At 40.4% G+C, this 14,975-nt stretch overlaps 1 long non-coding RNA gene across 1 annotated transcript in view; it reads right to left on the bottom strand.

The window, feature by feature from the left end:
• Positions 1 to 14,975, bottom strand: part of LOC309334064 — a 90,598-nt gene that overhangs the window by 25,990 nt on the left and 49,633 nt on the right. The window contains exon 3 of the long non-coding RNA XR_014152825.1: positions 14,301 to 14,501. This is a non-coding gene — a long non-coding RNA (uncharacterized lncRNA). The remainder of the gene's footprint in view (positions 1 to 14,300; positions 14,502 to 14,975) is intronic.

The following is a 14,975-nucleotide window of genomic DNA, read 5'->3' as shown; positions in this document are numbered from 1 at the left end:
CTCTTGTGGCCACAGTTTTCAGACCAATTGCCCAAAAAGCACATGGAAAAATTAAGTGATTCCTTTTTTACTTACACAAAATTGTGAAAGCAGTCCTTGTGCAGAAAACCACTATAGGTATCTTTCTGAACTTTGGCAGAAATTGAGCCCTCAGAATGTCTACCAAATTTCCACCAACTCCAAGCAAACAACAGATTTTTAAAAATAAAAAACCAGACTTTAAATGCCTAGAATAAATGCCCTTGGATCTATATGCTTGTGATTTGGCAGGTGTTTTTCACTGGAGGGGCTGCTGCAATTATCACCCACTTTTCTGAAAAGGTGGGGGGAATTCCCAGTAACAAAGGAGAGAATTCTCCAAACTGAATCAGGGGGAAGGTGGGAGAGAAAGAGACTGACATGAGCTGAATCAGGCAACCTATCAATAACCTCAGGCTGAGGGGGGTGGTTTACCAGCATACTAAATCAGGATCCAGACCAAAATATGTGGTGAGTTTATATCCATAATATTTCCATAGTATTATATCCATAATATTTATTACTAGATTTAGAATACCACCAATCAACCGATATTCTCTGTGGGTATCTCCCCAAATGATTATCCACCAGGTTTTGCAGGCATAAAAGTCCTTCAACAGTTGTGTTTATCATAATCTTAATCAATTTATTTTATTTTTATCCTGGTCTTGTCCGAATAGTTCAGGAAGAGCACCTATAGTTGTTTTCTTTCTCAGAGATAGACTAGGCTGAGAGGCAATAAATGGGCCAAGGACATCTAGAGTGGTGCCAGTGTGGTGTAGTGGTTCAGAGCAGTGGACTCGTAATCTGGTGTACTGGGTTCGCGTCCCTGCTCCTCCACACGCAGCTGCTGGGTGACCTTGGGCCAGTCACACTTCTCTGAAGTCTCTCAGCCCCACTCACCTCACAGAGTGTTTGTTGTGGGGGAGGAGGGGAAAAGGAGAATGTTAGCCGCTTTGAGACTCCTTCGGGTAGTGATAAAGCAGGATATCAAATCCAAACTCTTCTTATTCTGGTAACCTTTTTTTTTTTTTTTGCCTAAGCAGGGATTTGAAATCAGATCTCTCAGTTTTAAGCAGTTGTAGAAGATGTGGTGGAGCTGCACCACACACCTGACTACGATCCAGCTGGATCACTGCTGTTTACCAGGATGGATAAAGGGAGAGGTGAGGCGGGGGTAGGGTTTGTGTGATGCAAATGTACAAAAATAAACTAACCTGCCAATATGTTTGCACCATGCTGGATACATCAATGCCTCCTCCTTCCCACTATGCAGCAGTGAATGCAACTAGTAGGAGGTCAGGTGAGCAGTGCAGCCCTACCATGCTGTCTGCCACTAGATTTAAGACCTATGCATATGGCTAGTCAATGTGGTGCCTTCCATATATTGTTGGACTGTAACTCTCATCAGCCCCAGCCAGCATCTGTAAGTGACTGTGGAGGCCAATTCTGGATCCACACATCCTTCCACAGTACTCTATGTAAGAGTACTGTGGAAGGATGTGTGGATCCAGAATTGGCCTCCACAGTCACTTACAGACTCATTGTTAAAACATTGTTAAAATGACACATAGCTACCGAAAACAGACCACTGTATTTTGATTTTTTTAAGAAACAGAAATGTGAGATATTCTCTTTTAAACAGGCATTGTATCCAGTTCATAGATTCCAAAATAGTGGGTTAAAATGCAATGGCTGGTCAATGAAAGATGATTGCTGAAAGAGCTTGGAGCAGCAGAATACAGCAGAGAAAACCCAGAGAATGATATGAATATAGATGCACTTCTACTGCTGAACCAAAGCAGGGTTGACCTATAAGATGACTGGGTAGGAGGTCTCCTGGGAACCATCATTAGGCTGAGGAAAAGCAAGGTATGTGTAATGAATGAATAGGTGTAAAGGCATTAGAATCTAAGCATTCATACCAATGAATTTGCTTACTGAATCAACCTAAAATGTTTAGCTCAAAAGAGAAACACTCTAAAAACAATAGTTATCTTTCAGCACATTGCCCTGGTACCACAACTGGATCCTCAGTTTCATCTACTGAGTCTATCAGAAACCGGCTGGGTGTAGAGTCTTTGGTTGTTGCTGTTGTTCTACAGATGTGGCAATAATTTCTACAAGGGTAAATATAACTTGTCAATTCCTAAGCACATTAAACTTCCTGGCAGATAACCTGTTGAAGTCTGAAGTCCCAGGTTGGGTTACTGCAAGTGCTAGACAAATCACCTTATTTTTCCCCCACTTCAGTTTCATACACATATGTTTGATCTTAACTTCTTTCCATATGGTTTTCTGTAGATTTTTAATGTTTTTTTTCATTTAAAAGATTTGCATTTTTCCCAATACAGTGGTACCTTGGTACTTGAATGGCTTGGCTCCCAAACAAATCAGCTCCCGAATGCCGCAAACCCAAAAGAAAATGTTCCAAAAGTAAAATACGAACGTTTTTCGGAAGCCAAACATCTGACATGGCTTCTGCTTGAGTGTAGGAAGCTCCTGCTGCCAATCAGAAGCTGTGCCTCAGTTTTTGAATGGCTTTGGGAGTTGAATGGACTCCCAGAACTGATTAAGTTCGAGAACCAAGGTACCACTGTATACTCATTTTGCATGTACCTTCCACTAAAAAATATTTACCCCCTAAAATATATATTTTTGTGCATCCATCATCTCTAAATTGTATGCATTTCTCTTACAATGCACACATGTTTGAATAAAAATGGCATCACAAATTTTAGAGAAGTGCACTATCTGAATGATAATTTTATCCACATAAAAGTCTGGGAACCATGGATTAGATGGGTTTGACTTTGAAATCCAGACTGAATGAAATTATCTTCCATCCCAAGCTACAAGTCAACCTATAAATTAACAAATTCCCCATGTGTTTCCTACTGGATGCACAGAAGCACAAAAGGCCCTGAAATGGTGATCCACTTCTCAGGATCTGGATTTGAAATAATTTTGCATAGATCAGTGACTTGAAAACTGATCTGTATATCAGTGTTGAATAATGAAATTCTTCAGAGGAACCTTCCCAAGGATGAGTTTGGAAACTAGTGATGTGAGCTACCGTAACTTCAAATTGGGAGAGATCAGAATATGAACTCCCTCTATATGGCAAAGAACCTTGACAATTAAATTTATTTAGAACATTTGTTGACATCTCAATCAACATAGTCCTCTGGGTGATTCACACAGAGTTCAAACAATATACAATTAAATCATTAAACTATTATAACGATAATTAAAACACTTAAAACATTTTTTTACCTAAAAACCAATGCAAGCAGAATAACAGCATTTAAAGCACAACATAAGCAATATGTTTCAAATGAAAGAATGACGGCAGTGCAATCTAGAAATTAAAATAAATACTTATATCTAGAGTAATTAGTTGTGTTTCTGATCCATTGAAATCAGTGGTGAACTTAGTCATTGAATTCAATGGAACCTAAGTGCATGTAGCTTAGATTGGATACAAGTAATTGTAATTATTTGAAGGTTTATCTTACACTGTTACCCCACTCCATATTATTTGCACTGAGTTTTAAATGCCGTTTGACTGCAATTCGATGCACACCTATTTGAGAGTAAGCCCAACTGATAATAGTAGAGGTTATTTCCGAGTAAATGTGCTGCTTGTCTGGATCCAACATCATGCGTACCCCTGGGCTGTAACTAAAGGCTATTTTCTAGAAGCAAAAGTTTATCAGAGGGGAACTGCTGAGAGCAAATTTTGTAGGGTTCGTTCAAGCAAGCAAAAAGTCATGCTTTATCATCTTTCAAATAGGTCTCTTCCACAGCAAAATGTATGCAGGGAAATGTAAAGTTTGAAAAACCTTCAGCCCCAGATTCTGTCCCCCCACCCTGGTCATACAAGCTTTCCATATGTGGGGAAATGTTGGCAGTGTGCCCTCATATAAAGACTGCTATCCATGTGGGTTCTGAGACAGTACTAGCCTAGGAGAGGACTATACCATATTCCTTCCTCCAGTTTGAATCGCCTCTCAATGTGTTGCAAACACCCCTTTGCGATTATAACACTAGCCCACAGCAGCTCCTTGTTTGCCTCACAGTAGCTAAGCTGGCATTGTGGCATCCAAAAATGCACATATAGATTACATAGGCAGGCCTCTAATGACAGATAGGCCCACCTGCTAGAGAGTGGTATTTAAATGGCAGGACAAAGGGAAGGGAAATTGCCTAAGGGAGTGGGATTAGGATCAGGTGAAGGTTAATCAAAGGAAATGACAGTTAAATGGTACTCTGGGCTCCTGAGACTGTACGTGTGCATTTCGCTGGAAAATGTGTTGTGGGTTTCCCATAAAGAAATATATATAAACAGAAGCAAAAATAATGGATCAAAAGGAAACATAATTTTCACTGCTGCCCCATCAAAACCTTCACGGCTGGTTTCAGAACGTCCATCAGCACAGCCCTAAATAACAAGCAGAACAAAGAGGAAAGCCATATTACAGACACACACACATGCACACACACACACTGCTTTTTATATATTTTAATATATATATATCTGAATGAAAAGTAGTATCATGATTTGGAAGTGGGTTTCACACAGCTGAACAACTCAGTTCCCTTAGGAAGTGTGATTGGATTGCAATCTGAAATATTCACATGCCTAAAAAGGAGGGGGTACTGGTCAATACTTGGAGATGAGTGCCACACACACACACACACACACACACGCCCCATTTTAGGCTTGTGGGTTTATCAGGCTGCAGTCTTCAATTGGGAGTAAGTCCCTTTGAACTCAATGGAGTTTACATCTTGAGTAGGTAGTTACAGAATAATCTGGAATCAAACTCACTAACATTATTTTTTGGGAAAAAAGAAATCATAATTTTGTTATTAGAGAAGAAGCATAAGTTACACATAGACTTTTCACAGTAAGGGGAATAATAATAAAGCATAGTAAGTTTTACCTAGTGATCATAAATAGAATGAGCAGGGAGAGGAATAAGAAAATAAGCTAATCTTCTACAAAACCTCTCCACATAGTAACCTGGGAAATTGGAGGTTCAGTGGAGTTTGCATCTGAGTTGACAAAGGAAAAGAATTCATGCCACATCAAATGAAAACAGTCTATTTTTGACTTGCCTCTAAAGTCTGAGGGCTCTTCTTTGCTGTGTTAGGTGTTCTAAAATCTTTCCAAGCCACTCCTCCTGAGAGCTGGGGTGGTAGGTTAGATTTCCAATGAGAAGCAACTGTGAATCTGGTGCAGCTAGGAGCATGAATACTAAGGACTTATCAATAATTGAGGGATTTCTGCCCCCTTCCAAGTAGTGGAGTGCCAGGGCTGGGGTTGGCATTAGAGTTGTGCATTTTTAGAGTAACTTCTTGTATTCTTGCAGATATGGTTTTTAACAGGGCTCTGGACCACAACATTTTCCAGTCATGTTCCTCTATCTGAATACCTGGGTTACTCTCTCAAACTAATCTCAGTCCATGGGAGGAGCCAGATTCTATACTGAGTAGATATTTGTATATATTAGAAGCTAGGCCACTTTGACTGGAGATTACATATGAACAAAAGGATTTTAAAAATGTCAAGCAATGGAGCCCTTCTCCTTTATAGAGTAGGAATATACTTGCTTGAGCTGGAGCCAATTAAATAATAATAATAATAATAATAATAATAATAATAATAATAATAATAATTTTTATTTATACCCCGCCCTTCCGAGTTCAAAAACCGGGCTCAGGGTGGCTAACAACAAATGTAAAACACTTTAAAACACTTAATTATAAAAGCAGCATAAAAATAAAAACATGAATAACAATAAAATTCAAAAATCAATCAGATATTCCCCAGGGCTAGGTGGCTGAATTGGTCCTACTTGGGCCAGCGAGGAGACCAGAGGAGAATTTGCTGTGGGGTCTCAGAGCAGGTGATCTTCATAAAAAGGGGAGGGGAAGGGAAGAGAAATAAAAGATCAGGCTGAATTCAACTTAAAGGCCAGGTGGAATAGCTCTGTCTTACAGGCCCAATGGAAGGAGGTTAAACCCTAAAGGGCCCTAGTCTCATGGGACAGAGCATTCCACCAGGTCACAGCCATCACTGAAAAAGCCCTGGCCCTGGTGGAAGATAGTTTAGAGGTCCTGGGCCCTAAGGAAATCAAACTATGGTTATTCATGGACCTTGAGGTCTTCTGTGGGGCATACCAGGAGAGGCGGTCCATAGATACGAGGGCCCTAAGCCAAAAAGGGCTTTAAAGGTCAATACCAGCACCTTGAACCTGACCCTATACTCCACCAGGAGCCAGTGCAACTGTTAAAGCACATCTTTTGCCCGATGGGTGGGGTATAAATAATAAAATAATTGTGGTTATTATTATGGTTGTTGTTGTTGTTGTTATATAAGTTTTCCAAAATGGGTTGACCTTTGGGCAAAATATATTTAGTTGTATAGATTCACCTTTTTCTCCACAATAGGAATTTGTGATGTTCATCATTAAAGCAAAAGGCTGGGTGATCCAAAATAGGAGTTAAAGGCAATGGCAAATGAGCATATGTGTTTGCCATTTATGCCATATTCAGAGGGTCAACTGTAGAAACACTTCACTTATTTTGTTCACTAAAGTTTTTCAGCCTGATGTGGCTTGTGATCCACCACCACAAAGTAACCCATCATGAAATGTTAAAACTGAGGCACTGATTCAATTAAAACAAAACAAAACAAAGCAAAACAGTGTTGTGAACCACTACTGAAATAGGAGAACATGAGGCAAAATACATCAAATGCATTATTCATTATTTGCAGTATTAGAAGTATCCATACTATTACAAGTTATTTACACAGCTCTGGTAAAGCCTAATCTGTTTCCCTCTCTGGTACTAATGAAATATGGCATCAGATCTTGAATCATCCTATTACATGGCCTTGCAGGAACATAAAAGGTTAGGATTCCAGAGTTATTAATCCTCAATCGTTTTGACAATTGATTTTGAACACACAGACCAATGCACTCTTTTTAACATACAATCAGAAATGCTCAAAATTAATTGATTTCTCCCATGCACACCTGGCAGCAGCAAACTTTGAAACAAAGATGTGCATTTGTGTTTAGCTGTGCTGTTTTGTCAGCATTTGGGACTGGACCTTCTTGTAAAAAAGCCATGCCAATTCTACAGAGAAGGGAAGCTTACTTGGGGTATAGGGATGGACGAGGAATTTGAAAAGCTCCCTTCCCCCATGCATACACCTCGCTTGGTGAGTATTGACTTTTTCTTTTACTCTGTGCCATAATGTCTGATCAGATCTATGGACACTGGCTACAATCCAATGCAGCGTTAAGAACACTTAAGCCCTTTGAAATCAGCTGGCTTATAGACACTTAGCTCTGTGTTGCATTGTGGCCTCTGAGGCTGGAACCAGATATTATATATGCATCCGACTCTGAACATAAGAACATAAGAAGAGTCCTGCTGGATTAGGCCAAAGCCCCTTCTAGTTCAACATCCTGGTCTCATAGTGGCCAACCAGATGCCTATGAGAAGCCCACAAGAAGGAACTGAGCACAGAAGCCCACTCCCCGCTTGTGATTCCCAGCAACTGGTCCATACCCTCCAATGTTTCTCCATTGAAAATAGGGACGCCCCATTCCATAATGATAATTTTACTATTTATACCCAACACATCTTACTTGGTTGCCCCAGCACTTTGAGCAGCTTCCAACATATATAAAAACATAATAAAACATTAAACATTAAACATTTAAAAAAAACCCTTCTCTATACAGGATTGCCTTCAGATGGCTCGGGGGTCAGATAACTCTGTACCCTCTAACATTTCTCTAATGGAAACAGGGGCATCCTACCACGCCCTCTGACATTTCTCCAGTGAAAATGGGGACATCCTAAGGGAAAGCAGGATCAAATCAGTAACCAGGAAGGCTTCTCTAAATCAGGGACATCCCTGGAAAAAGAGGGGCAGCTGATTATCAAGACATACTGCCTCTGACAGTGCAAGAGAGTAGCTGCTGATAACCTTGCCCTCCAAGGCAACTCAACCCCTCCACACTTTGTATCACTCACTGCAGGGAAGAGGAGCAAGTTTCAGTCCAAGGGCCTCATTCCCATTTAGGCAACTTCTGAGAGGCTGGAGGAAAAAGTGAGCAAAGCTATGAATCTGAATGTTACCTTCATAATCTAACTTGGTTTCCACACACACACACACACACACACACACACACACACACTTCTGTCCTCCATTCAGGTAAACAAGAAACACAGTCCAAATTCAAAGACACATTCCAGCTCAGCAAAAACACTCAACGAGTGTCAAAGCAGAGCCATGCAACAGTGATGAACTTCAGGCTCTCAAATTTCGATAGTGCCCTGTGCAGTGCTAAAAGTGCCCCACCTCTTGGTTCTACACCATTGCTGTGGTGCCCCCTGCAGCATGGCAGCCAGTGTGGCTGAACCAGTTGTGCTACCCTAAAACCACTTCTGTGGGGAGGGATGTGGCCTGGGGAAAATAATATGGGGTGTGGCCTGGGGATAACCTGAGGCAAAGGATGTTTTAGGGTAGCACGACCAGTTCAGCTGCACTAGGCACTGGCACCACAGTGGGAGCTGCAACAGTGATGCAGAATGGGGTGCAAGAGGCAGGAAGTGCCAAATTTTAGAATCGTACAGGGCGCCACTAACATTTGGGAGCCCAAAGTCTGCCGCTATCTGAGGGACAGAGAAGGCTGGGGGGCACATTTGGCCTTTGAGCTTAAGGTGATAACTTATGATAACTTTCTCAAGTCTTGACAACTGGCTGCTGGCAAGGTAAGGAAACATTCAGCATCATGATGTCAAGATGTAGCAGTTGTTGCTGAGAGCAGAGCAGAATGGCTACTTAGGTATCACCAAAAAGAGAGGACAAATGAGGACGCTGATTTGCATCATATTCAAACATGATAGTTTCTATGCAGAGATGCAAATGTATATGGAAGCCCCAAAGCTGGAGAGTGGAAGCTCCCAAACTGCTGAAATCAGTTCTAAATTATTATTCAAACCTATGAATGTTTGACTGTATTAGTTACATTTTACATCCATGGAATATTTCTTGGGGGTGTGGGTATGTGGTGATTATTTGTTATATGTATTTTCAGAAACTGAAAAGTGGTTGTTTGTTAACTTTATTTTTCAGTTTCTGAAAATACATATAATACTTTTTTAAGACTTAAAAATAAAACACCAGTTGTTGGGGCAGCGTCTATTGCAAACCCCTCCCTGAGGGTGATTCCCTGCATAAATGGGAACCAGCTTGAACGTAAGCCTCACTTACTGCTAGGCTGAATTGTTGATTTGTTGTTCACAAATAAACATGGCTGTTGATGCCTTTCTGAATAAAGCTGCTTCGTGGTTTCAGGGTAGGCCTGTTGCAAGGTCTTCTCATACAATGAGTGCATTTATAAAAACTTTGAGGTTTCATCAAGTGGTATATTATTTAATTAATGCTCTTCCCAAACTTCATGGGATACTGCACCATCTGTATAAATTTAACAATATATACCAACTCTCAATCTCCACTGGTACTGTAACATTTGAGAGTCAGTAGGTACTTCTGAATAATGAATCGATTTCCAATGAGGGTATTTAAAAAACAACAACCAGCTGACTAACCCTGGATAAATGCAAACACTCATATTAATCTTGTTATTTTCGTTGGCAATATCTCGAAAGGCATTTGCCAAGCCATTAGCCCCTTCCAACTATAAAATAATGTTATGTTTCTGTATCAAATAGCTATTTAAAAGTTCAAGCCCAGGCTATGCTTCTTCTTTTTTTGCAAACCTTATCAGAGTCAGTTATAGATACTTATCCAAAAGGCACGACCCCTTCTAAAACAGCCTTCTTCAACCTGGTGCCCTTCAGATGTTTTAGATGACAACTCTCATCAGCCTCAACTGGCATAGCCAATTGCCAAGGCTGATGGGAATTAAAAGGCAGCAGGTTGAGGGAAAGTATTCTAAATTTTGGTCTGCATGTCATCACCTGATAATAGACAAGTAGTTGAAGGTCTAGCAGAGTGTTCATTAGGATAGCAATAGAAGCGATGTATTTAATTGCATTTTGCGATTTCAGGCTTGTGAGTCACCACAGAAGTGGAGCCAGGCTTTGTTCCCTCTTTACAATGTCCCAGGTCACATCCCTTGAAACTCAGACCCTGAGAGGTCTGAATAGAGTGGACTGTGGCACTTCAGATAGTAACTGGCTGTATGTGTCATGTTCCTCTACAAAAATCTCCTCACATGTAGAAAACTAGAAAACAGGAGGGAACAGACTGGGACAGAGCCTTTATCTCTGTTGTGCCATTATGGAGGGTGTTCCCCCTGCTTCCCTTATCTGCTGTTCAAAGTACCTCCCCCTTCCTATGACTATGTTCCATCACAATATTTAAGATAACCAGGAACACCCTCATAAGCTTACTGTCCATACAGTAGCTCAGTTCTTCAATGGCACACCAAAGACCCATAAGGCTGCGTGTCCTCAGGAAGTAACTGAAAATATTTTTGTGACTTTTGGCGGCCAAGGAGAGGGCAAGGTGGGGTTTAAATCAACATAAACCACTTTGTTACCTGACAGAAGCACTTGGGGTGGCTCAGGCTACAGGAAGTAAAAATGAAATGAAGTGCTTTGGGGACCATTTAAAGGAAATATTGTTCCTGTTATAGGATGTTTGCATTTCTCTTACTTTTTATGAAGATATCTTAGGGAGAAATTGATGAGAAGTTCTATAAGCTAATCATTGTTCTTGGAGTGAAAATATTCTGCTTTCCATCTCTGCTTCAGAACAGCAATATTGATGCTAAAACTTTTTTTATAAAAAAACAAAAACAACCCCAGAAAATGTAACTTTATGTTTCTCAAAATCTATACCTGTTCCTCTTAAGAACCCTGAAATTGTGAGGTCAATGTGTATGAATCCAATTGCCTGTCTTCATCTCAAAAGCCTTTAGCTCCACCAAGAAAAAAATGAATGCCACTTACAAAATGAAATTGAGGCTTCTATTTCCCCCTCATTTGAACTACAATGAACTACCAGATAGGGTTGGGAGAGAAATTTGATTACGTTGATTAAGCTCATATATTAAAATGAATGTATCAAATGTGCAATTTCTGAAACAATATAAGAGCTGAAACACAGCCATCCTTAAAACATTGCACTTATTCATTTTTTGTGATGTTCTCCAACCAATTAATGTTTGCAAAAAATACGTATACAATGGGAAAGTATGCACAAAAATGAATATATTAGTGAATATAACCTACAAAAATGTGTTATACTAGGGGGGATTGCTTGCAGAAATGTACATTAGTCAAACCTACATACAAAAATGTGTTTATTAGGAAAAATGTGTAGTAAAATGCTGGTGAATTTTCATGAGAATATATTTTTTTTAAAAAAATCAAATTGCTCCAGAAATGTGGAGAACTGCATTTAAGATGGGAGAATGAGAAAACTGACAAATCCTTCTATCCCTAGCAGTGGGAGAGGGGGCCCCCTCCAAAGCATTTAGAAAAGGAAGTGTTTAAACATGTTTCCATTTTATTTCTTCCAGAGATTATAATGCATAATTTTTGCACAAAAGTCAATTACATAGCCCAGTGATTTACCAGCAAAGCTGGTCAAAAGATATTATCTTAGTGCCAGTTAATGTGTGTGACTAGTTACAAGACAAAATAAATCCTTCGGAAATTACTTTTTTTAAAAAAATGTACATAAGAAAATCTCAACCAAAGTTTCCATTTACCAGAGAGTGTGACAGCATTTTCTTCCCTAGGAAATCACTGTCCCTGTTCTGCCTTTCAGAGAAGTATTTTGAGGAGAGACCTTAGAAATAAAAGTGTGTCTGTGTGGTTATGAGTTAACAGCTTTTCTGGTTTCAGCAGTGGTGTGTGACATCAGAGCAGAATTTTGGGGCAGCTGTGCCAGCCCCCTCCCACTCAGCAAAATGAGGGCCCCTAAATGTAGCAAGCCTTTCTTACCACATTTTGAAGCAAGTAATACCTATTACAACCTAAATAGGGGGAGAGCAGAAGACCATTAAGTTCAGAGCTAAAATTACCTAATCGCACCACTGGGTTTCAGCCTATGCATAAACAGAAATGTCCTGTAGTGTTTCATCCAGGAAAGGGGGAATGGGTGCATCACAACTCCAGCACAACCCCACCATAGCCAATTGGATCACTCTGCTATTTCTGTCAGACGCATTAATCAAATCGCAACATCCCATCACCTATAGGCACCAGGCAAAAACTTTCCTCTATGACCTAAGAAGTGGGTGGGATGATTTTAATGTATTTCTTTTTCTCCTTGGTTTTAAGGCATCAGGGAGGGGGATGTTGTCTGGTTGTTTGCTTGAAAGTCACTTTGAGTACATCTGGGCAAGATAAAGTGACTAACAAATTATAATAACAATTGTGGGAGAAGCAAAACTTCCAAGGGAACAAACTTGAAGCTATCCCATACTGCACTGCATTGAATTTTTTTCAATATGCAGAAACCTTCTTGGCCTGTCTTAAAATATGGACTCATCCATTTCTTGACAGCAGAGTGAGTAAGGAGGAGTGTGCACAAGACCAGAATGGATGTTTGTAAGTTTCTCCACCCAAAATGGTCTCACGTTGCACATTAAAGAGGTATACTTGGAACTACTCAAATGTCTTTAGTTTTTATGTGCCAGAGCAGTTTTCCTGGGTCTTGTCTCTGGGATGACACAGAAGGAATGATGATCAGGGATTAATATTTTAGAAGAGATTACCATTACAAAGGAAAAAGCAAAGCTATTGATACCATGCAACCTTCTGAAAAGGACATTCTGCTGAAACCAGATTCAAGTCATTGGATACAAGCAGCTGAGAGTTCCCAAGCCAAAACAAAGAAAGGATAAAGTTTTCAAATACCTTTTCCCACCCTCTTCCAAGAATGTTAAATAATTCTGGTATATTTTGTCCTGAAGTGACTTATTGTACAATTGACAGACTAGGGATGGGAGCAATTTGACTTGAAACATTTTAATGCTCATGCCCATCTGAGGAATTACTTCATGGAATGAAATGGCAAAGGTTACTAACATGGTTCCTTTAAAGTTGAGTTGATGCGGGGAACTAGAAAAACTTGCACTTTCTGGATAAAATCATACCCTGTGATTACAGGCTTGTCTGTCACATAGAGCTTTCCCTCCACCATCCCCCCATGGTTTCCTTTCCCTCATTATCCCTCCCTTGTGTTTACCTTATATGGTAATCTTAGAGATATTTAGAGATTAACCCTATATACAAGAACCTGGCATAAAGCAAGCCAGTGTAAGTTAAGACAGCGTAAAGTTACACCAGATCCAAACTCTATTCAGCAGTGGGCCTACTGCTGATTGAGCAGGCTTCAGACTGGCAGAGGGAAAAGAAGCCTTTGAAATATTGTTTGAGGTGCACCACCCTTTTTGCTGCCTTAACTTATACCTAGTTTACACGTCACATGACTGAGCTGAATCAGTGTAGGATCCAGCCTAGGGCTCCCTTCTTTGGTTCCTCCCCCACCATGCCACTATAGCACTCATTTTTCAGAGCTTAAATCAGTTTACGATCCATTGCACTCAGCTCAGCCAACTGACTCCCAACTGAGTCAGGATGGAGGCGATACACTGGTGTATCTCTGGCTGAGCCAAGGATGAGGGAGTTAAGCCAGCCTAGTTCAGCTGTGCCAGGGACCTCCCAATTCAGCTGGCGATATGCTGGATCCTAACCCTTTTATCCCAGTGGATTTTGCTATAGGATTGCTCCCTCAATGTCATTTTTTTAACAGACACTTGTCTACAGCATATAGATTTGGTTTGCGAAATCACCACAAGGCACTTCAGAAGTTCTCATTTCGGCTCATGCTGAGTAGTTCCAAATCCTGCTCTATCTCTGACAAACTCAAAATCCCTCTGAGGTGCACCCCAATTTGGCTCAAGATTCAGGATTCATGCAGATCCCAAGCACAAGCCTAGGCTATTGTTTCACACCCAGAAGATACCTCATGGAGAATATTCAACAGAATCAAAACTCCATCTGAAAACTGGAACTGTCCTAACTTATTTGATTCTTATAGGATAGAGTCAGTGTGTGTGTCCAGTACACTGTGGCCATGCAAGGGCAGGGTCCATGCCAGGGAAAAGAGGTGAAGAAGATAAGGGAGAAGCACCCTGGTCATGGAAGCTGCAAGTGACTACATTTCCCAAAAAGTCAAACCAGAAGTAGACAAGCAAAAGGATACTTACTGTGTCAGCAGTACTGAGATTGTGGCCTACCCAGGAAGGACCATAGCTCAATGATAGGAGGTCTTCTTTGCATTCAGAAGGTCCCAATTTCAACCCCCAGCATTTCCATGGAGCCATGAACAGCAGCTGGCAGTCAATTTAGGCAATACTGAGCTAGATGGGCCAATAATCTCATTCAGTGTAAGGTGTCTTCTTTTGATCCTAAGAGCAAGAAAGGACCTAGTCAACAATATGAAGGGTAAAATGAAATGGGTGCAGCTTTGAAAGCTGTTTATCAGAGATGAAGGATATTAGGAAGGACCACTCACTTGAAGGCTTTTGGCAGAACTACATATCACTTATCTAGGGATGACCAGATCCAACATTTCTGGATCGTGTTTATGTAGCAGTGCTTCGTGGATAATTTACCCATTTCACTCAGATTTTTTTCCACATGCTTACAGGATAATTTCCAAGAGCTATCGTGTGCATAAAGCACCAGAATTAGCTCTTAGCAAACTTAAAATGAGAACTGGGACTTTGAAGAAAATATTTATTTATACTAGTAATTATTTTCCCTCAGGGATGGTGGCAATTACTTGGACAGTCAGGCACAAGAATGAGTTTTTAAAAGGACCATTCTGTGCTAACCTCTTTGACTTCAGATTGTGTTATGCACTCCCTTGAATTCAATTA

This window comes from Podarcis erhardii (genome assembly GCF_964252035.2).
Source record: "Podarcis erhardii genome assembly, chromosome: Z".
In the NCBI taxonomy this organism is placed as follows: Eukaryota; Metazoa; Chordata; class Lepidosauria; order Squamata; family Lacertidae; genus Podarcis; species Podarcis erhardii.
This window is presented reverse-complemented; position numbering and strand designations above follow the sequence as displayed.